We start from the raw sequence: 24,366 nt of genomic DNA, 5'->3' as shown, positions 1-24,366 counted from the left end.
CCAAAGACAAATAATGTTGGATTTGCCTGGGTTTTGGGAAGAAGGCTAGACAAGGAGGAACCTCTTGCATTCGTAAATGCTTGTGCAACTCTCTGATGGATCACCCTGTCCTCTTGTGGTTCATCAACAGCATGGCGAATACTATGCAAATAAAAGGGGGGGTCCCATCGTTCAGGACTCAGGTGGAGGCTGTCTGCCACCTCCTCAGTTGGGAGGTGCCCAACATAAAATAGGGTGTGATTTAACATTTGATGGATGGTACTCTATCCCTCAGGGCGCCAGAGGACATTGCACCCCCATCTTGATGGACTACCATTCGTCACAGAGGTTCCTTTCCATGTACAAAATGTTTAGTGGATGCCCGCCATTGGTTACACAGCTGTTCACCAAACTTCTCAAACGCTTTTGTTTTTCTGAAACAAACTCCCCACCCTAGGGGTTTTCTACAAGGGTGTGAGGCGGTCATTTTTTTTTGTCCCTCACCGCCAGCTTTTACTGGCGGGGACAGGCCGAAAAAAAAGATGATACACCATCCGGCCTAAACAGGGCAGGAGTTGTAATGTCCTTCTTTTGACAGCTCCTATTCCGTCGGCCCATTGGAGGACATTTTCCTTCAAGGAGCCTATGGCAACCCCGTCGCTTGAAAGCCTACAGTATCCTCGAATGTAAATGAGGCAGGCGGGCTGAGGATTTGCCACCCAGGGTACTTCGTTGTGCTTACAATAGAGAACCCTGTTCACCAAACTGTAAATTGACCTTAGTTTGTTGTTTGTTAGCTATGGCCTGGGGTTGACAATGTTAGGGTGGACGATCCCATCTCCACAGACCTTTCTCTCTCAGCAGCAGTTTCTTCAGGTAAATTCATTTCTGCATTAGCCTGGGTAGACCTATGTAATGTTCGAAAACCACCAAACAAAGCGTCTAAATTTTAAAGATTGCTAAGTTACCATACATCTGGGGTCAAAAGCTGTGTCCGGCGGGGTGTTGGTTGTACGACCTGGCTTGCTGCCTAGCTCTGTGTCCAACCACCCCTGGGCAGTAAACCCCACCGCTGTGAATATCCAAATGCGGTGTGCAACGGTGGTTAGGCGTAAACCCTGGCCAAACCCCTCACAGGTAGCTAAGCCACCATGAGCGGCCAACCATCCCTAGATCCCCCACCACATTCATCCTTTTAAAAAAATTGTTTTTAGTCCTCCAAGACTACCGTGAGAGTCTTGCTGGACTACACAGGGGCCACACTGCTTCCCTCTGGATGTGACAACTCGAAAAAAGCAAGCATTGGCATAGCCAATAGGTCTCGCCTTCAGGACCTTTTAAGTGTTTAGCACATGCATACACAGGAGGAAGGACACTGAAAAGAACATGCAAATATGCTTAAAAAATGGAAATGCCATATTTAGAATGTTGAGTGGCTTTTGCGTTGCGCAGAGCTAGTGGGGCTGGTGTTGGGTAGTTCAGTTGCTCAGGACTTTGAAGTCTTTGGTGTATCTGCTTTTCTGGTTTGATTCTTCTGATTGCTTCCACTGAACTAATTAGATTAACACTTCTTGTAGCACAAATGTGTGAGTGCTGACATGCAGCGAGGTAGCCACACAGGCAGAGTCAGCGTTGGTTAAAAAGTGAGGCTTGATTAAAGTGTCAAGTGTAACAAGGGGCCATTAGACAGCTGTTTTTAAGCAATCTCACCTTCTCTGGGGCCAGTCTTGGCGCTATGGCCCTTGGCCCTATAGCCCTTTCATGTATCTGCTAACAGTTCCAGTCTCATGAGCAACACGTCCAGCTAGCTCTGACCTACACACCCCGGGCATAAAAATACTGGCACGAGATACTCAGTGAATCTACACATCAACTGATGTTACCTAAGAAACAAAAGCACTGTGCATAGGGCCAGTCCCCCAGTTTCCCTAGCAGTCAATCAGTGTGCTAGCAGACTTGTTCCAGATATTCATTTGTACATTACATGGCTGTTCAGAGGAGCCGCCAACTAAAATCTACAGTGAAATCAGAACAACACCCTACCCCCCCACCTCCACCACACACAAATAAGCAAATCATGTAAAAACCAAAGTGTTCCTCAAACTCACTTGTTGCGGCTGCAGCACACACCGCGTAACAAAACTTCACTCAAGGAACCCACACATTCATATTCTGCTGCGCGGCAGAATCGATATGTACTCTGGAGGGCTTTGTCGAGGGGGCGGAGCCAGCAGGGGGAGAGTCACTGAACGGTAAGCCTGTGCTCTGGAGGGGGCATAATGCATTTGTAATAAGGCTATGCATTGAATATATGGTCGCAGGTTTGAATATTCGTAAAATAACTTACAGGTTGAATGTGCCTTCTGCAAAGCATCGCGCTTAACCTGAGGGCCACTAGCTTGCGTTCTGCGTAAGATAGCTCAGGGGGCTAGCAGACTTGTTGCAGATATTCATTTGTACATTAAATGTTACGATTTCCAAACCTGGTAAAATACTTCAGAGGAGCTACACACCCGCAGCACAGAGTTGTAAACAGCCTCGAGTGCATGCATTAGGCTGCGTTCACGCTTGATCAAGAAAATGGGCTCCCATGAGTTGGGTAGCAATAACATGTTATTAACTTTTAAAACCAATTCAGTTTGAATTGTGTGCAGAATAAATGGTCATTATTAATTTAACTGCACACATAGAGTTACGCTCTTTGTCACACACTGAGCTCGAGAAAGTAAACCTCTCTCCTGGGTTATAAAGTGTTATAGAGTCTGTCTGTGTTTCCCCTGATGACCTGAGGAGTCTGGCAGTGGGGGAAGTGCAGCCGAGAGCACACACGGCGTTTCCCTTGCGGGAGCGAGCAGGGACACCATCTGTTTGCAAGTTAATTACAAACAGTTGTCGCCAAAGCTCGCTCCCGCAAGGGAATCGCCAAACGTGCACGCGTTGCCATTGAAAGCAATGCAATGCAATGCGTGCAAGTTTTTTTCCCTAAAAAGCTAATCGATTCCATGAGGTCTCCTTTTCAGCGCATGCACGCTGCGTAGACGAGACCTAAAAGTCACTGTTTTAAGTTGGGAGGATTCCTAGGGAATTGGTAGGGGTGCATGGTATCCACCACCTTGCCCCTCATAACCTTTTTCATTTTATTTTTCAGGACCCAGGCACCGAGTCCCCGCATCCTGTAATGGCAGGTGCAACATTTTTCTCCATGTTGCGGCCACCAATCACATTGCTTGGTCCAACGGGAGTCTCACAAAACCGACCAATCAGAATAATTTGTTTTTTGTTTTTCAAAGGGGGATTCCCACACCAACATATATTGTTATTTTTTTTACCTTAATGTATCTAAAACAGCTAAACAGATATGCCTCAAATCACAATTGCATGATTTCCAGATAAATGTGTAGCTTTCTACTGAATTTGGTGTAATTCAGTTGAGCCTTTAGCTCTTTACGGTTGACTAATTATTTCTATGGAAATTGCATAAGTAAAAAGTATTTTGGGACCCCCTTCCACCTCGTTTTCTTGGGCCCCCTTGACAAATCACCCCGAAACTTTCTATGAAGAAGCTGAGGTGGGTGAGCTTTTCTTTTTTGGAAAGTTTTGTGAAGCTTTGTCAAAAGGCATCAAAGTTATTAGCATAACCAAACCCGTTCTTCCTTTGAAAAATGTGACTCATGTATTCCTTATACAGTGGCTAATGCTACTGAATAATCGATAGATAGGTAAATAGAAATAAACATTTATTTAAAAAGTTTACATCTGACTTTGTATGTGTATATTTATGTATATAGATATGCAGATTTCGCTAGCAGTTGTTAATCTGTATTTATGTAAATGAAAGATGTCCTTCTAAAGGGGCTACTGTCTGAAGAACGATTTTTAAAATACTTGTATGCGTCTTTGATGTCATCTAGTGGTTAATGTCCGCAATTACACTGCTGACAACGAGTTAAGCTTGACCAAACTACGATGGAAAACTTGCATTCTTTCGGGAAAGATAATTTGCAAGTGACTTCTGTGCATACTGCTCACAATCATCCGAGCAGGCTGGAGCCTACCTACAAGAAATGTATGCAGAACTTTCTATTAGAGCCAGATTTACAAGAAGTTTGACGTATTATTCTGAGAGGCAAATAGCATCGATGATCAACATGCCATTGTTTATAAGTTACTATTACAGTCAAAAATCAGCATAGCATAACATCTTACGTGCAGATCAGCTGTTTATCACTATTGTTGAAGCTGAAGATGGTATCACTACCCACTTGAGAATAGCTGACAAGCTTCCCAGGTCCATGCATGGACGTAATTTAGTGGTCGCTGGTGCGACCCCTGGTTTGCCCCCAGTGGTATAGCAAGGTGGGGGCGGGGGAGGGACGATCCGCACAGGCGCATGAGTTTTGGGTGCGGCGGCCTACCCCCAGCTCTTACCTGCCGTCTCGGGGCGGCAATCGGCTGCACCCCCCCCCCCCCCCCCCCTTTGTCCTTTGCTATCCCTGGCACTGCCTTTGAGACCCCTGGCTTCCGGGTGGAGGAATTAGTTCCAGAAGCACAGGATCAACTCGTCCTTATGGGCGAGACATGTCGTCCAACTTTCTTTGCTTTCTGTCAATCTTTTTATACTAATAGGGAATAATGTTACATCATTCACTATTCGGGTTATAAAAATGGAGTACAAATAGCTGGAAATTTACTTTTCCTGGCAGCTGAGGGAAGTAAAAAAAATGCTTTTGAATGTATGTTATGTGCATGTTTGCGGGAGAGAGTGTGTGTATTGGCGATTGTGCGTGTATTTGTAAGCAGAGAATGTGTATGTGTGAATGTGTGTAAGCATGTGTGTTTGAGTGAAAGTGAAGGTCAAAGGGCATGTAATGTCCTGCAACCCTTGGCATTTTGGTGAATTGACGTCCATGCATAATGAGCTGCTCCAGTCTAGATTATTTATTTATTTATTTATTTAAATCTTCGACTTGTAGTCTTGGTTTTTAAATAGAATAAACAAGACAATAAGTCCTAGAATTCAAAGAAAAAACTTGCCTGGGGCAGCTTATCACGCATGGACTTAAGACGCTTGGCAGGGCAGCGTGAGGATTCGCTACCGTGAACCATGGTCTCTAGCCATACTCGACATGTTTTGGGCCTAATCAACTTTAGGGGAAGAGATTCAATTCTTCAGTTTTTATGAGAGAAAAAAGACATAAACTACAATGGAGAATCTATCTCAATACTTCCAGACTTCACTGTGGTGGTCCAAGAGGTACAACAAGAGTACCAGCCATTTAAAGAGAAGCCACAGCAGGCCAGAATTAAATACAGTATGTTAGCTGTTATTAACTTTTTGACTTCTGTGGGCCCCCACTGAATCGTTAGTTGAATCATACACACCCCCACTGAGTCATTGTTGGAAGTCAGGGATCCCCCAGTCTAAGCAATTTCTATGATTTGAACCTCAAAACAATACACTAAAAATACAAAATAAGTAAACACCAAACACATGGTCAAAAGTTAAAATATTTTGTTTAATTCACAATGAATATAGAAAAAGTTTTCACATTTTGAATTTTGCTTCTTTAATTGTATGTACTTTATTCATTATAATTTACTAATTTTAATAGTAAAGAATTCGGTAAATCAACCACGGATCCCCTGAGTAGGCCTTGAGGACCTAGAGGTCAAATGTGCCATGTTATGCCCTGCTAGACTAAAGATATGGTGAAAGGTAAACAACGTCTTCCAAACCCCACAGCAAGCTAGCTCCTTTCAGCAAAGCAATGATCTGCTATAAACTGGCTGCATCAAGAATGTTGGAAGCCCATCTACATCAGCCCCAATGAGTGAGATTGAATGACACTGACTTAGGATAACTGCCCCAGAAATAGGTTAAGAGACCCTACAAATGACAGGATCAAGGAATGGTTCTTGACAAACGCCTGTTGGTAGAACCCCCTGAATGGGCGGTCATGTTGGGTTCTCCCTTATTCATCATGTCTTTGCATGATGCCTATTCTGTGTTTACTATTGCTAAAAGAAGAGGTATGGTGCTAATAAACATCTTTAATTGGTACGTTTACTAACATCTTCTGACCACCCCCTCAGTTGGAAAGCGAAGTAAATAGTACCATCACACATGGTGCGCCCCCAGGTACACCAGATTTTCCTGAAGTTATAGTGAATATAAACTGTTTGAATGATTGGATTTGGATACACAATGTGGAGTAAAGTTTGTGGGTGGATGGGTTTTAAATGATGCTGGCGGTGTTGCGTTCTGAGAGTGGGAGGGGTAGGTCACAGTGGTTCATTAATGACCTAAAAACAACAACACAAGCTCTGGTTTTATTCAGACTATATTAAGGTAATGCCACACTCACTGGAGCACGTAGCCCTCATGAGAGACACCCTTAATGTAGCAGCACAAATGGTCAGAGGAGCTAAAAAACATGACCACATCACCCCCACGCTACAAAACTTAAAGTGGCTCCCAATCGAAGCACCATGTTGTTTCAAAAAGGCCTGTCTTACCCATAAAGCTCTACACATTGGCAAACCAGACTACCTCGCAGCCAAATTCACTAAAGCAGATCAATCAAGAGAACTAAGAAGCTCCAATACGCTCCTTCTCCTCCCCCTCAAAAGACACAAACAAAAAACCATCTCACTCTCTTTCTCTCAAAAAACATATCAGAACCAACCCCTCCTTCACAAGTTTCAAGAGACTACTAAAAGAATTTCTCCTCAACCGTCATCTCTACCCCCCGGAACAATAGCCGCTCTGTGCTACCTCAACTCCTCAACCGAACTCCTGCACTTTGACTGAACGGAAGCCTTCACATCATGATACTAAATTGGATTCTATCTAGCATCTCATATTACTTATGTACTTCTAACTGCTCAAGACTCTGTTGTATATGCTGCTGTAAAGCGCTCTGATACCCTTTGGTCGTGCCAGCGCTATATAAAATTCCTAAAATAAATAAATAAAAGTGTTCAATGGGAGTTACACGCACAGTGACATGGTCAGACATTGCCACGTCATGGACAACAAACAAGGTGGCTGAGCTATACAGCTCAAAATGCTAGATTTATAAGATCGTCTGACTGGTTCCTGTGTGTACAAAAGAGGTACAGTTCCTTAAATGGAATGTTGGAGGATTGGAGGCAGGTATTGCATATCTTGATAAACAGGATGTTGAGGTAGCCATGCTACAACAAACTCAACTCACAAAAAATGATAGCAGCAACAGGAGAGAGGAAATGGGTGGCATTCCACTATGCCTTTACTTACTCCTCATGCTCACATGGAGCTATAATCATGGATAAGATGAGGGTCCCTTTCCATCCATTACACTCTAAAACAGATGACCAGGGCAGAGTTGTAGCTGCACAGGGCATCTTATGTAGGAGACATGTAACGTTATTAAACACTCATGGGCCAAATGCAGATTACCTCATTTTCTTCGCCAGTTTGTGAAATGGGCTGCTTGCAGTGTCCTTACAGGAGATACTGTGGGGTGGCAACTCGAACATGATGGTCAAACCCACTCTCAATAGGTCTAGAGCTGCAGGGGGTGCAGTGGGGCATCATTGGCGCAGCTGGGAGGGCTACTAGCATCTCATGACCTAGTAGACTTTTGGAGAGTCAGACACCCCATGCAGTTGTGGCCGGCACTGATCAGGGAGAAGGGGACAGGGGTGGGTAGGGTGGGAATGAGGTTAAATAGAAAAAAAAAAATATATATATATATAAAACATACCTGCTTGCCACATCCTCCTTGCTGCTCCTCCTGGCCGCGTCTCTCCTCCTCCTCTCGCCGGCAGGAACAGGAAGCAGCCTGTAAGCACCCAGGCTCCCCTGAGCCAATCACAATGCTGCAATGCAGCGTTGTGAATGGTCTGAGCACCGTGGCTCGGCGCTTAGACGGGGCATGGGTGCCTGGGCATGTTCTCCACCCAGGCTGTAATGCAGCCTGGGTGAAGAAGAGCAAAAGTGAGCATGACTGTTATGGTAGGCCTGAGAGGGGCCGCCAAACTGTCATTGTGCACTTAGGAGTGGGGGCAAACCACTCCTCGACTGCTCTGTCAGCCCCGCCCTGCCTCTCCTTGCAAAGCTTAAAAAATAAAATCATAATAACTGAGTTATCATTTTATTTTTTCTTGTAGTGCTGGAAAAAAAACAGTGGGATGATGCTGCTCCGCCGCCTTAGCGGAGGAGCCGCCACTGACCCCATGTCCCACAAGGGCACCTCTACATCAACTGTAGATAACTCATGGTGTAGATTGGACTTATAGCTGGCTAGCAAGGACCTTAATACACAAGTTCAGCCTTTCAAACACCTATCTAAAATACCCTCAGATCACATCCCTGATCTATTATGCTTGTGCTTCCCGAACACACTTCACCCACCATTACTGTGGTGACGCCACACTTAGCATGAAAGGGGTGGGCAATGGGTGTTGCTATGGGCATTCCCCCGCATCACCCATTGATTTTGATGCTGCCCCAAGTTCAAGGGTGGCAGAAATAGGAGGTGGTGCCAAAATTAAGACAGGGAAAACCTGATAGTCTTAACATGGCGAAACGTGGAGAAATACTTTATTTCTCCTCATTTGTGCTCTTTCTATGTGCTGCTGCATTGTGCAGCCCAAATAGAAACAGCAAAACACCATGAATGACTGTTTATGTGCATGAAGGTGTCTCTTCCTGCACATAAACAATCATTTTCAGATATAGAGATTGGATAAAAAAAGTATCCCTGTATGCTGATGATATTATGATCATATCTTCAGATATCAACATTGCGACAGTCATAAACTTAGCACAACAATTTGGCAACATCTCTGGCTATGAAGTAAATGCCACTAAGACCGAGGGTATGGTGTGGAATGGTACAGCAGCGGGACTTCCTGTGCAACCCTGTGACAACATGAGATATTTTGTCATAAAAATTGTAAAGGATATCAATTTGATCGCCTCTACAAACTTTACTTTGGTGGCTAAAGAATGTAGGAAACTAATGAGTTCTTGGGGTCATCTACCGTTATCGCTTCTGGGTCGGTCAAACTTAGTCAAGATGTCTATCCTACCTAGGTTGACTTTTATTTTCAATAGCCTACCACTTTACTTTGATAAAACACTGATAGCAAAGATGCAGAGTGACATCACCTCATTTGTTTGGAGGAACAAGAGTGCAAGAATTGCTTGGAGCAAATTGAGGCGACGTAGGGAGAAGGGTGGTTTGGCCGGTCCTGACCTCCTGATTTATGCTTGGGCCTTTCAGTTGACACACGCCCGAATGCTACTTAAAACTCCATTAGATCAAGGCATCGGGATAGTGTTTTCAACATTACTACAGTGTGAAGGTCTAAGTCAGTTGGGTTTCTTATTTAAGTTCGGACACCCCACATTTTTTAAGAAGATCAAACTCAAGGTACTGCAGGGCCTTGCAAGAACTTGGTATAACCTCAGAGTCACTACTAAAATAGGCTACCATTCTAATAGATCTCCTATATGGGATCTTCCTGCTCCCCCTTGCTGGACCAAAGACACATTGATAAGCCCATTAAAAGACGCTGGTATCTCAACATGGGGAGATCTCTTTTTTGAAGGGGATATGTCCTCTTGGGAACACCTAGTGAGCAAGGTAGGCCCCAATCTCTCTAGATTAAAATTCTTACAAATCTCAAGCTGGGCGCAAGCACAAAGAACTGGGCCCCCTCGTCGCCAACAACCACCTTTAGGAGGAAGTAGCCAACTGGAATCTTCTTTACTGGACAAGTCACCAGCACCCAAGGAGGTCTCCTACTTTTATAATCTAATCTTAGAGGAGATCGACGGGGAATTCCATCTTCCAGACCAGTTGTGGGACTCCCTATTGCCTACATTAAATTTGCATGAACTATGGTTAACTTCCTGCAATGTTCTTTGGGATATTGTCAAACCTGCCTGGCTTCGCAGAAACCACCTTTTAACCCTTCACAGGGCTTACTATTCACCTCAGAGGTTGTCTAAATTTTCAACAGGCGTACCAGTGGCTTGTCCCCGTTGTGACCAAGTGGCAGCCTCGGATGCGCATATGTTTTATGATTGCCCACATCTAACATCTTACTGGCAATCAATAGGCAATAGATTAACATCCTCAACAGGCTCCATTGTCAGTATAGATCTCCGCCTGGTAATTTTTGGAGTAGTGGACAAAAAGCGAAATGCTAATAACAACCTTTTGTTCTACTCAATGCTGGTGGCTCGACGTGAAATTTGCAGGCGGTGGAAAGAGGTTTCTCCTCCAACATTGCATGACTGGTGTTCCTCCATGCTACAAATATCTAAAATGGATCTTTTCAGGGCTGGTAAACCTGATAAAAGAGCTTTTTGGACGAAACTTGATTGGTCCCAAAGACTTGAGCTGGGTTATTTTTTCTTTTTTTTTTTCCCCCAGTTCCAATGATTACGAAGCCATGACACACTCTCTTCGCTCTATCACTGCCGTCCTCTCTTTAAGGCGAATTAGTGTTACACAAGAATGGGGGAATCTGGTTAATGGCAATCACCTGTCAAATGGTGTACAAGGGGCAGAGATCAGCTGGGACAATGACATAGCTGTAGGGTCTTGACGGATCCGCATTACGATTGCACCCCAACCAGTCCTGCACTGAGACAGCATGTCTACTTCCCATATCTCATTTTTCCCTGTCCACGTTACCGACGGGCTAGCCATGGTTGAGATGAGGAACAAAAAAAATTTTTTTTTAAATAAACAATCATTTTAAAAATGACTACTTGGAAGCCCTATGTGTGCTGCACAATGCACAATGCAGTACACATTGAAGTTACAAATCTCCAATTTGGATTGTTTATGTGCAGCAAGGGATACCTTCCTGCACATAAACAATCATTCCCCAATGCAGGCACCCTTGCACCGTGGTGCAAGGGGGCCTATGTTGGTGCTAGGCAGCGGATTTTAGCGCCAGTGCAGGGAGAAACGCATGGGTTTAGGGTCACCCATATAATTTGCAAAGACCTGGGATACTAGGGAGTCTACCTGCTCTCAGAGAACACTGCCCCCTGACTGGTTCATTTGCTGAAAACTGATATGGAGAAGCCTTTTAGAATCTTCTCTCATGCTTAAATTGGGTGTTCTTTAGAAAAGTTGAGCAGACCCTGTTCTTACTTTGTTGAGGAAATACTTCTTCACTCTGCTGAGTTCCATGCCGGAGTTTTGAGCTTCATGCTTGAGTACTCATGTTTCTTCCCTAGAACCATAAACCTGGTCCATCTGATGCTGACACCTTCCTCGTAGAATTTCCCCTTCCCACATTTGATGCTTGATTTAAAATAGGGAACTTCCTTTAAGGAACCAGCTTGGTTAATATTTACCTTGGTGTATGTGATTCTATTTTCCATCTTTGTCCTTATAATATTCAAGTTCAAATTTCATGATCATTTAAATTAGCATGCTCTTACAACATTTTCCTTTTCATTTTGCTGACTGGTTTAACTTGCAACCTAAACTAAATTGGTAATAAACCCTTAAGGTTTGGACACGATCCTCTTTGTTGTTCTTGTGGAGCAACCTTGATTTAACTGTACTTGAAATGTATTCCTGATGTTAGCACCTTTCGTACACTTCAAGTCAACAGTCAAAGGTACATGGGACCAAAGGAGGACTCTCTTTGATGATTTTACTAAGTCCTTGTTGGTTAAATTGGCCTGGGAGGGTAAACAGCCCAGATTTAAATGGGAGATTATATTCTGCCATATGAGCAGGGCTGTGTTGCTGTTTTGATCGGGAACTGTAATATTTATGTGCCATGCTCACTATGAGCATTGCCTCCCTCCGTGGCACCCACATGTGGCCACTGAATAACTCCATGCGGCACTGATCCCAGTGCAGTTACTACTGCACCTTTTCTTGAAAAACAAACACTTCGAAATTGAGTAAGTGAAATGCATGTTCTGACATGTGTGGGACTACAGTCCAGACCTTGTACGAAACTTCTCTGTTTGCCTAAGTTGCCAATCATTCACCATCCTACAATGTTTCCTGTGAGGAGAAAACATTAATTAGAATTGCTGCGGAAACTCAAACTAAATGCATTTAGGCCCTCATTTATGAAAAAATGACGCGGTGTGGCACCACAAGACATTTTGCTGCACCAAGCTGCGTCATTTTAAAAGCACAGGCATGCTTCGCATTAACAACAATACGACACATCCGTGTGCTTTCCCCTGCGCTGGCGCACAATAGACTGTCATGAGCCAGAGCAGGCACCCTTGCATCACGTTGTAAGGGTGCCTGCGTTGCAGGGATGATTGTTTTCATGCAGAAAAGGACACAGTCCTGTACAAAAACAATAATTGATGGCATTAACCTCTTTCTATGCATGCTGCTGAATGCAGCACGCATAGAAAGAGGAAAAAACGTGGAGAAATATAAGTATTGCACCTTGCCGCATCAATCCTACTCCTCCCCGGGGAAAGCATAGGATTCTGATGCATTCCCAGCTTTACAAAACTTTGTAATTCTGGCAATGTGTCAGGCTCCATGGATGTTGCGTGGGAACACCCACAGGAACACCCATGGAATGCCCCTTTCACGCAGAGTAATGCGTGAAACAGGGCCAAATTTACAAGCCCATGAAAAGTCAGCAGCAAGAAGGACCAAATTATGTGTCAGCATTAACTAAATTATGCAGCAATAAAAAGCAAATTACACTGTTGGGAGCCGAGTGCAGATTTTAATGAACCGCTTATTAGAATATTGAGGGCCAGATGTAGGTCACCAAATACCGGTCGGTAACGGGTGATTTCGGCCGTTACCGACTGGTATTTGCTGATTGAGATGTAGGGGGCCTATATTTTACAGAATTGGTACATTTCCCGATTCGGTAAATTTACAGATTCTGTAAAATACCGAATCGGTATATTTACCGAATGGGTCAATCCATATGTAGGTGGCACTGAAAACAGTGCCACAGGCCCCTAAGAATTCGTTATTTACCATGCAATACTATTTCATGGTAAATAACGAATTCCTGTGTACATGCACATCTATGCATGTACACCTGTGCCATGTGACACACATACATGCCCTCAGGGCATGTATGTGTGCCACATGGCACACAAGCCTGAATCTGGGGTGCAACAGGGTGTCAAAGTGACACCCTGTCCCCCTTGTACATTCGGTAACTTTACCGAATCGGTATTTACCGATTTGGTAATTGACATTGGTTCCTATGGGCCTCATGGTCCATAGGAATCAATGGCAATTACCGAATCGGTAAATACCGATTCGGTAATTACCGAATGTTACAGATTCTGTCAGTAATTCGGTAAATATACCTACATTGCATTTACCGATTTGTAAATACCGAATCGGTAAAATTCGGTATTTACGAATCGGTAAATGCCATTTACCTACATCTGGCCCTTAGTTATTAAAGAGGAAGAGCTGAGATAAAATGGCAAATCTAAAAGTTCTTTGACTAAAACTTACACACACAGACAGGGTGAGGAGGGCTATCTGTTAACCCCAGTTAATTGCCAACCGCAGGTCCCGTAGAGGGTTTTTTCATACCACTGTGTCTAAGCACTTGTAAACTTTGAAAAGTAGATTGTGAAGCCCTCCCCAAGGCACAGGATAGTAGGTGGTTACTAAATGATGGATACTGTTTTTATAATTGGTGTCCCATTGCCTAAGATGCACTTAAAGTCCAGTACAGTAAGTCTTTCTACAACTAACTCTCCAAAGGTAGCACCAGTGGGCAGTCAAGGGTTAGTTGAGGTAATAGAGGGATGGAGACCTCCTTAACACATGAGACATTAACCACACCCAATAAAATTCAATGTGTGATTGCAGCGTTATCTTTTGAAGAGACTGGGAGTTTATTGTAGAAAGGGGTTTTATGGTCCGATACCTCAAAAATGGGCTCAGAGCCGCTCACAAGACACCATTGCTATATACCAAGAAATCAACCATTTGGTACTCTCAGCACAGTTAACTTTATAGTTAAGTATGCTTAAGTAGTCTTCAGGCCCAGAACTGGCAGACATACTCTGAAAAATGCTTCCAACAGAAAGAGCTTTGTGCACATAGATTGAAAAGCTGCTACAAATTATTCGTTATTCCAGTATCTTCTTTGAGGTGGAGAGAGGCTTTATTGGTCTCTGCCAACTGAAAACCTGGTTAAGGCAAACTATATCCCAGAAAAGATCGAATCATGTTGCTATATGCAACACACATAAAGAGATGATAGGGTCAGTTGACAAACAGACAATACCAACATAATTTGTCCTACACAGTGAACAGCACAAGAAAATATTTGACTTTTCAAACTAAAGTTCAGGAATTTATTACAACTGGCTGCAGCAAGAAAGAATGGATTCTGATTAGTACAGTTGCATTTTGAGGTTTAGGAATGTCGCTGAGAAGCTGTTGTTTATTCTTCCTTTTTTCCCTCCCTCACTTGTTTGCTTGGTGCATAAAGATGCAAGGTTCTTGTTTTTCACCTATTTTCTAATTACTTTGCAGAGTGTAAATAATAATAAAGCATACTTGTGGTCTGTAACTACCTACCCGCCTTTCTCGCTGTTTCGTTTCAGAACTATGCAGTTGTGTATGTTTATCAAAACCTGTAGCGCGTAGATCACAGCAGTGCTTAATTTGCAAAAAAATATAAGTGCCAGGGCCCTTGTCAGGAGGGCGCTGCAGCTTGCACCACCCCTTGCCCCTGCCAGAGCCACCAATGATAGAACCAAAATAACTACTAACATCACACCCTGCAAGTGTAACAATTCAGACTATTCCAAGCCCCCCAAACTATAAGAATGCATTGGGTGGCACATATTAATAATTTGTAATATATATTCAATTAATGAACAACTGTTGTTGTGTTCATCTGTACTTTAGATAATCAGTGCCATCATTTGGCAGACTGCCATAAGTGCTGGTGTTGACAATTAACAGATTAGCCATAAACACAAGTCAAGTCAAGTCAATTAATTTGTATAGCGCGCTACATACCCAGAGGGTCTCAAGGCGCTTGAGGAGGGAGGGGAATTACTTGTCGAATATCCAGGTTTTAAGTTGCTTTCTGAATGCTAGGTGGTTTTGAGTGAGGCGGAGGTGAATGGGGAGTGAATTCCAGGTTTTAGCCGCCAGGTAGGAGAAGGATCTTTCTCCCATGGTGGTTTTGTTGATGCGTGGAACAGCAGCAAGGGCTTGGTCGGAAGAGCGTAGCTGGCGGGAGGGGGTGTAGAAGGAGACTCGCGTGTTGAGGCATTCGGGTCCAAGTTCGTAAAGTGCTTTGTGTGCGTGGGTGAGGAGGCGGAATGTTATCCTCTTATTGACAGGGAGCCAATGGAGGTCTTTCAGGTGATTAGAAATGTGATCTTTACGCGGGATGTCTAGTATGAGTCTGGCTGATGCGTTCTGGATGCGTTGGAGTTTTTTCTGAAGTTTTGCGGTGGTACCGGCGTATAGGGTGTTTCCGTAGTCCAGGCGGCTTGTTACCAGTGCGTGGGTGACCGTTTTTCTAGTTTCGGTGGGGATCCAGCGAAATGTTTTTTTAAGCATGCGTAGAATGTTGAAGCAAGATGATGAAACGGCGTTGACTTGTCTGGTCATTGAGAGTGAGGAGTCCAGGATGACGCCCAGGTCCCGTGCGTGGTCCGTCGGGATGGGTGCTTTTCCAAGGGCCGTTGGCCACCAAGAGTCGTCCCATGCGGAGGGGGAGGAACCTAAGATAAGGACTTCTGTTTTGTCTGAATTCAGTTTCAGACGGCTGAGCTTCATCCATTCTGCTACGTCTTTCATTCCTTGATGTAGGTTGGTTTTGGCGGTGTTAGGGTCATTGGTGAGTGAGAGGATCAGTTGAGTGTCGTCAGCGTAGGAGATGATGTTGAGGTTGTGTTGGCGTGCGATGGTCGCGAGGGGGCTCATGTATACGTTGAAGAGGGTGGGGCTGAGTGAGGATCCTTGTGGCACGCCACAGATGACTTCAGAGGCCTCTGACTTGAACGGTGGGAGACGGACTCTCCGAGTTCTTCCGGCAAGGAACGAGGTGATCCATTCCAGTGCTTTTCCTTGGATTCCGATGTTTCTAAGGCGATGTAACAGGGTACTGTGACAGACTGTGTCGAAGGCTGCGGAGAGGTCGAGGAGGATGAGGGCGACTGTGTCTCCATTGTCTAGTAGAGTTCGAATGTCGTCTGTTGCTGCGATGAGGGCGGTTTCGGTGCTGTGTTTGGCTCGGAAGCCGGACTGTGAGGAGTCGAGGGAATTGTTGGTTTCGAGGAAGGCGGCGAGCTGGTTGTTGATTGCTTTCTCGATGACTTTGGCCGGGAATGGGAGGAGCGAGATGGGGCGGTAGTTTTTGAGTTCGGTGGGGTCGGCTGTGGGTTTTTTAGAAGGGCGCTGAGTTCGGCGTGTTTCCAGCTTTCTGGGAAGGTGGCGGAGTTGAGGGAGCAGTTGATGACGTCTCGGAGGTGTGGTGCTATGATGGAGTCTGCTTTGTTGAAGATGTGGTGAGGGCATGGGTCTGTGAGGGATCCTGAGTGGATGGAGTTCATCAGGCGGATGGTGTCCTCAGTGGAGATTGGGTTCCAGTCATTAAGGATGTTCAAGGGGGGTGAAGGTTCGGCAGAAGGTTGGGTGGGTTGGTCTTCGGGTTGGTTGTTGAAGCTGTTGTGGATGTCTGCGATTTTGTCGTGGAAGAACGAAGCTAAGGAGTCGCAAAGGGTTTGAGAGGGAGTGATGTCGTTGGAGTTGGCAGTGGGGCTGGTGAAGTCTTTGACGATGTTGAATAATTCCTTGCTGTTGTGGGCGTTGTTGTCTAGTCTGTCTTTGAATGCGGCTTTCTTGGCTGTCCGGATCAGTTGGTGGTGTATGCGGGTGGCGTTTTTGAAGGCGTCCCTGGTGCTGGTGTTTGCGTCTTTTTTCCAGGCCTTCTCGAGGGAGCGACAGAGTTTCTTGGATTTCTTAAGCTCATCGTTGAACCAGGGAGCGTTTTTGCTGCCTATTTTGATTAGACGTTTTTTCAAGGGTGCTAGGTTGTCGGCGCTGTGAGTTAGCCATTGTGTGAGGTTGATGGCTGCTTGGTTAGGGTTCGACGAATAGGCTGGGGGGTTTTGAAGAAGCGATGTGGAGATCTGATCGATGGTGATTTTGTTCCAGTTTCTTCGCAGAGTGGGTTGAGGGTGGTTGTGGAGTGTGGTCTTTTTGTAGGTGAAGTGAACGCAGCTGTGGTCCGTCCAATGGAGAGCTGTGGTGAGATTGAAGGAGATGTGCTTGCTGGAGGTGAAGATAGGGTCGAGAGTGTGTCCTGCGCAGTGGGTGGGGGTGTTAACTAGTTGTTTGAGTCCGAGGTTGGCGAGGTTGTCCAGAAGAGTGGTGGTGTTGCTGTCGTTGTTCTTTTCCAGGTGAAAATTGAGGTCTCCCAGTAGAATGTAGTCCTCGGAGGGGAGGGCGTGAGGGGTGATGAAGTCGGTGATGTCTTCACAGAATTGTGCACGGGGTCCTGGTGGTCTGTAGAGGAGTGTGCCTCTGAGTGTGGTCTTGGGGTCGGTGTGGATCTGGAAGTGAAGGTGTTCGGCGCTAGCGAGGTTGACGTCTGAGCTGGTTGAGATGCGGATGGAATTCTTATGGACGATGGCGATGCCTCCTCCTGTTTGCTTGGTGCGGTCCTTTCGGATGATCTTGTAGTCTTCCGGGATGGCTATGGTGATGTCTGGAGCAGAGGAGGCGTTCATCCAAGTTTCTGTTAGGAAGGCGGCGTCCGGAGAAATGGTGTTTAGTAGATTCCAAATGTCGATGGCGTGTTTGTGGACCGAGCGGGTGTTGAGCAGGATGCATTTTAGGTGGTTGGTGTCAGATCTCTGTTTGGTGTTTGTGGGTGTGGAGATGGTATTGGTGCCGTCATACTTGCAGGAGTTGCAGGTGAAGGGTCCATGGGTGTGTCCAGGTGCGGCTTGGACGCAGTAGGGGAATCGGCCGGGGTTTAGTGCTAGGAGGGTGGAGGCATCGTATGTAATGCGGGAGGGGTGGGTGCTGCGGGGACCAGGGGGACTGGCGCTGGGCGCGGTCCAGGCGAGGACGGGCGTAGACGGGCTTACCTTTGGCGCACCTTTGGCGCGACCGCTGCGCGTGGACGCTGCGCGTTGGTTCATCTGCTTGAAATGGAGAGTGGAGGTTGGCGGAGCGTGGGAGGGTCAGCTGGGAGGCGGGATCTAGGTGCAGGGAGGGTCTGGGACGGGCCGAGGGGTCAATACAAAATGGCTGAGAGGTAAACAAATGCTCTTAAATAAATAATACAAAGCGCTACACACCTCGAGGTGCACCACAATGAAAGCGCTAGCGGGAATAAATGCGAGCCAAGTAGCGTTATCGAGCGCTGCACAGAAAGCTATCAATTACCAATGGCAGTAGCCCAACAACACGAGCGCTGCACACAAAGCCTATTCAATATCAGTTGCAGTACTATAAAATCACACAGGACACGAGCGCTGCACAGAAAGATATTCGATGATACAGTCAGTAGACCAAATAAGCAACACCGTTCTCGAGCGCTGCACGGATTCTTTTTAATTCAGATTAGCAGTAAGTCATACAATACCACCAGGAGCGGGAGGTGAGGGGAGCGACCGCTTCTGCGTGGAGCAGGACGGTCACAGCTCTCCACGAGGGCAAGCGCAGGCTCTACCTCTGTGGGTGGGAGGGTCAGCTGGGAGGCGGGATCTAGGTGCAGGGAGGGTCTGGGACGGGCCGAGGGGTCAATACAAAATGGCTGAGAGGTAAACAAATGCTCTTAAATAAATAATACAAAGCGCTACACACCTCGAGGTGCACCACAATGAAAGCGCTAGCGGGAATAAATGCGAGCCAAGTAGCGTTATCGAGCGCTGCACAGAAAGCTATCAATTACCAATGGCAGTAGCCCAACAACACGAGCGCTGCACACAAAGCCTATTCAATATCAGTTACAGTACTATAAAATCACACAGGACACGAGCGCTGCACAGAAAGATATTCGATGATACGGTCAGTAGACCAAATAAGCAACACCGTTCTCGAGCGCTGCACGGATTCTTTTTAATTCAGATTAGCAGTAAGTCATACAATACCACCAGGAGAGGGAGGTGAGGGGAGCGACCGCTTCTGCGTGGAGCAGGACGGTCAAAGCTCTCCACGAGGGCAAGCGCAGGCTCTACCTCTGTGGGTGGGAGGGTCAGCTGGGAGGCGGGATCTAGGTGCAGGGAGGGTCTGGGACGGGCAGAGGGGTCAATACAAAATGGCTGAGAGGTAAACAAATGCTCTTAAATAAATAATACAAAGCGCTACACACCTCGAGGTGCACCACAATGAAAGCGCTAGCGGGAATAAATGCGAGCCAAGGAGCGTTATCGAGCGCTGCACAGAAAGCTATCAATTACCAATGGCAGTAGCCCAACAACACGAGCGCTGCACATAAAGCCTATTCAATATCAGTTGCAGTACTATAAAATCACACAGGACACGAGCGCTGCACAGAAAGATATTCGATGATACAGTCAGTAGACCAAATAAGCAACACCGTTCTCGAGCGCTGCACGGATTCTTTTTAATTCAGATTAGCAGTAAGTCATACAATACCACCAGGAGAGGGAGGTGAGGGGAGCGACCGCTTCTGCGTGGAGCAGGACGGTCACCGTCTTGTCCAAGATGGAAGTCACCCCTGTCACTCATGTTCCTTCCCTCCTTGCCCATCATCTAGCTCGAAAACTCTGCAGCAGGCAGTCAAGCTGAAATGTACTGGTTTATTTACATTGTTATTTTTGTTTTACTCGTATTTGAACTTTCAGTCACAGCCTGATACATTGCTAGGTCTTTCCAATAGTTCACTGTGTATATTCATTCATATAATGCATTATTGTTCATGTATCCAATTATGTTTTAGCATCTTTAGCATGTGATAGGTTAGTGCTTAGGTGTTAAGGTAATGTGACATTTATTTTTTTTCATGTGCTCTGATTTCCTAATGAAATGCTACATTTGATCACACCACAGTGAATCTTCAGATGTTATAGTTTCATATTCAAAAATAATGTATACAAACCCATGATTTTAGGAGTGAGCTTGAAGACTTTCAGGTTCTACTAGGGATGATGTCCATTACTCTCCCGAATCTGCTGCCCATTAGGGACTTAGAATTATTTCTGTTTGTTTTCTCTGTATAACTCTACAGTAAAAGCTTTCATGGCATTGACGCTGTTCCACTTTTTGAATTAGGTAATACATCCCTTTAACTTTTCATTTATTCTAGAACTCAGTAATTAAATGGGCTCATTTAAAAACAATTGTTTTTAAATTGATTGTATTTTTCTGATTTTGATGCTTGGGGAGTGCCTTAACATAGCAACAAATTGCCACATGAAATTGAGGTCTAAGACTGTCTCCAATCGAGTGAAATGTGGGAACTCTGATTAAAGGTAAATTCTGGGGTGTCGAAATTTTGGGGTACCTTTTTTGCTCCCACCCTACCTACATCTTTTCCATACACAGGGTCCTTTGAGTCCATATGAACGGATACAATGTTTCTGTTCTCATGGAATTGCATCTTAACCCCAGTTAGAGACATGGGAAATCGCATGGGGTTCAGGAACTTCTTCAACATTGCTCTTTACTTACTCCTTTTAATGTCTGTCTGTTCCTTTATTTAATTTCAGGTCTGAGTTTTCAGGTTTAAGTGTCATGACATACACTTCCTGCATAGTAATATGCTTTAGATTTTTGTTTCATTCATTCATACAAAAGTATATTCTTACTCCAATATGATGAGGGTAATGGGTTCTTTAGGTTAGAAGGGAACCCTGTGGAAGGTATGCTTACAAACATGTTATCAAAGAAGCAAAGATGTCACTAGACTTCAAGGATTTTAGCTGCAGGAATTTGCACAAAAGAGCTTTAGCATTCTAAAATATGTCACAATATGCTCAAGATCCATCTCCACAGATGCCTATTGAAGCTCAGAATGTTTTGTTCACCAGGTTGCAGCTATATTATTCATAGATCCTCATTGGAACAGGATGATTGCTCATTGGCTGAGTGTTGGAAACTGGATTACTGGTTGAGGGGGGCGAAAGCCTATTCAAGCAGCAATCACAATATCTGTCAGGTTGAAACACAAACAAACTCCAAATTAACCTGTGCTAAACCCTCTGGCAGCAGTCAGGCTTAACTTAGAGGCAATGGGTAAAGTATTTATTCAGCACTTCAAACAATAATAAAGTGAAAACGCAACAAAAGAAAAATCCCACATCAATTTAGAAAACAAAAGTAATATGTAATAAATAATTTAAGACCAAAGTATCAAAAATCCAATCAGAGGAACCAGAGATATGCAATTGTAAAGATTATTTTTTTTTGTTCCATTTTTTTTATTAATTTAAGAGAGAGAGTATAAATAATTAAGGTACTATTTATTTGGGACATTTGTATAGCCCAGCTGTCACCTTACAGGCATCCTGGCGCTGAGATATCTCCAGGAGGAGGAAAACACGGGGGAGAGCGGCACAGCACGATGGCCATCAAGTTAACCCTTCGGGAACAGCCAAGTTTTGACCTGTTTCCTAAAAGGAAGAAGTTCTTTCGTTTGACGGATATCTAGGGGCATACTGTTCCAGAGTTTAGCGGCGGCAACTCCGAAGGATCTGCCCCCTGCCCTAGCTTTTTTAAATCTCGGCACCTTCACAAGACAGGCCGTTGCATCACGAAGTGCTCTGGTTGGGGTATACCAGGCAAACATCGCTTGCAAAGAGCTGGGCCCAAGTCCATGCAGGACTTTGAAAACGAGACAGAGGGATTTAAAGGACACTCGCTGTTTTAACGGGAGCCAATGAAGTTCAGCCAACGCCGCTGAGGCCGAGGACCTTCTAGACCAGCCAAGGGCCAGTTTAGCAGCAGCAGACTGTACTCTTTGAAGTCTGTCAAGCAGCAGGCCTGGAGATTCGAGTAGCAACGCGTTACAATAATCAAGGCGACTTAAAATAGTACACCTGACTATTAATGACCGGGCCTGTAAGGGAAGCAGTGGCAGGATCTTGCGTAGGGACCGGATGAGGGCAGAACAGGTGGACACTGTTTTCGCAACCTGGGCTTCCATGCTCAGTTTGTTATCCAACATGACACCCAGATTGCGAACAGTGGTGACCGGCTGAGATTTTTCCGAGGATTCTGGAGGCCAAAAATCCACCGGGAAGGGACGCGGGATCCGACTTTCAGCACAGAACAAAACCTCAGTTTTGGTGGCGTTAAACTGTAATGAGTTGTTATGTAGCCAGCCAGCCGTATCTCGCAGACACTCATGAAAGGATTCTAAAGGAATCGATTCCTCACCCTCCCAAGAGAGGATGAGTTGAGTGTCGTCTGCATAATTGATAGCCTTTAGTCTGTGAGATTTTATCAACGTGATCAATGGTTTTAGATACACGTTAAATAAAATCGGGCTGATGGATGAGCCTTGAGGCACCCCTTGGGCCACCGGGGAGAATGCAGATTGAAACGGGGGGAGGGAAACAGCCTGCTTCCTCTCCCGCAGGAAGGAACGAAACCAGCGCAGGGCATTGCCACCTACCCCGGCCTCCCTCAACCTCTCCAGGAGGATCCCATGATTTACCGTATCGAATGCGGCAGACAGGTCCAGCAGAATCAAAGCCACTGCCTGACCCCTGTCTGCACGCATTCGAAGGTCCTCCATAGCAGTCAATAGAGCTGTTCAGTACCGTGGGCTGGACGGAAGCCGAATTGTATTTCGTCCATAAATAGATGCTGCTCCAGGTGTTTGGAGAGACATGAGCTCACCCAACGCTCAGCAATTTTTGCAGGGAACGGTAGCAAGGAGATGGGTCTGTAATTCTTACAACATGTAATACATAAAAAAACATCTTGAACAATAAATAATTAATACAAAGAATAAATATGAGCAATAATATATATAATGTTAACCCTGCTTGCATAAGAAAAGGAGATGTTGAGGCAATAAAAACTGCCTTTCTCCTTGAGAGGAAACTGACAAGGGAAGAGATTGAGTTAAAGAAAACCAGTGTTCGGACATATATTATGCTGAAATCAACCCCGAGAGCAGAGCCCTATCTCTTGGGCACATTGTCCACGTATGGGAAGTTTCTTTTAACTAGATATCGTATGAACTTGGTCCATCACATGCTTGTTAGACCTAAATGTCTTATTTATAACAAAACGGCAGCTCCCTGCTTCTGTGACGGAAAGTCTCCGCAGGACATGCTGCATTTTATGTTTTTATGTCATTTGTATGAATCCCCACGCAAACGCTAATTGGTCCCTCTTTTAAAAAAACTTCATTTTGATCAAATCCGGCCTGCTATGATGCACCTTCAATTACTGAATGGGGATTGCATAGTTTTTGATAGTGGAATTTTTAAAATCAATTGTTAAATCAAGGAAGTTTATGGATTTGTAGTGAACCTCTATAAGTGCTCGCTTTTTAATTTATTACCTGTATGCTGCTAGGATTGCTATTTTAATAATGCACTGTTACTTTTTCTTTTTCCTATTCTTGTACGATAAACTGTAATTGCTGTACTTAGTGCCTGGCTCCTGATTGGATATGGCTGCTGTTCATAACTCAAACAATGTATTTACATTTTTTGATGTATTTGTGTGTGTAACTTTTATGTTTTTTGACATAAAACCGAATAAAGTTTTATTGAATTGAATTGATAACCCCTAATAAAAACAGATAGATAAGAACCTAATCGTGTAATTTAATTTTTATTACATTTAACATGCAATTGTAAAGATTTAAGTGAAAATAGCACATCAAAGCACAAAGCACCAACTGTAGTTATCAGTCGCGCCAGACCAGAAGAAAGTACAAAGTTTAGAGTGACAGCAATGGAGTGTGAGCCGTCTACAGGGACCCAGTTAGCCTGTTGAACGGAATAAATCCTGGTGCGCGGTCTGCACTGCTTTGCAAGATTTCATGTCATCCGACATTGGTCACGATGATGCTACGCAGTGAGGCTTTGCGGGGCTTTGCATCGGTTCCAGAGAGCTGTATGGCATAACTTGACAGGTCTTTCATCGGGAGCTGGCAGCTGAGCAGCAAGGCATTTCATCACTCAGCATTGATTCTAATGAGGCTGGAAGTTGCGTGGCTAATCTTTGCGGGGCTTCGTTACTCTTCAGATCCGTTCCGGTAGGATCCACAGATGAGCTGGCATAGCACCTTCAGGCCCACATTCAAGGCTTCCAGAAGTGTGGTGGCACCACTTGGGAGGGCAGGACACACAGCTGTCAGAGTGCAGATGCTGGGTTGAAGATGGAGGAAGTCTGTCCCTGAGGCTTCAGATCAGGGGGCCAGCCAACTAGCCATTGGAGTCAC

Source organism: Lissotriton helveticus, chromosome 2_1, assembly GCF_964261635.1.
Source record: "Lissotriton helveticus chromosome 2_1, aLisHel1.1, whole genome shotgun sequence".
Lineage (NCBI taxonomy): Eukaryota > Metazoa > Chordata > Amphibia > Caudata > Salamandridae > Lissotriton > Lissotriton helveticus.
Note: the sequence above shows the minus strand (reverse complement) of the source record.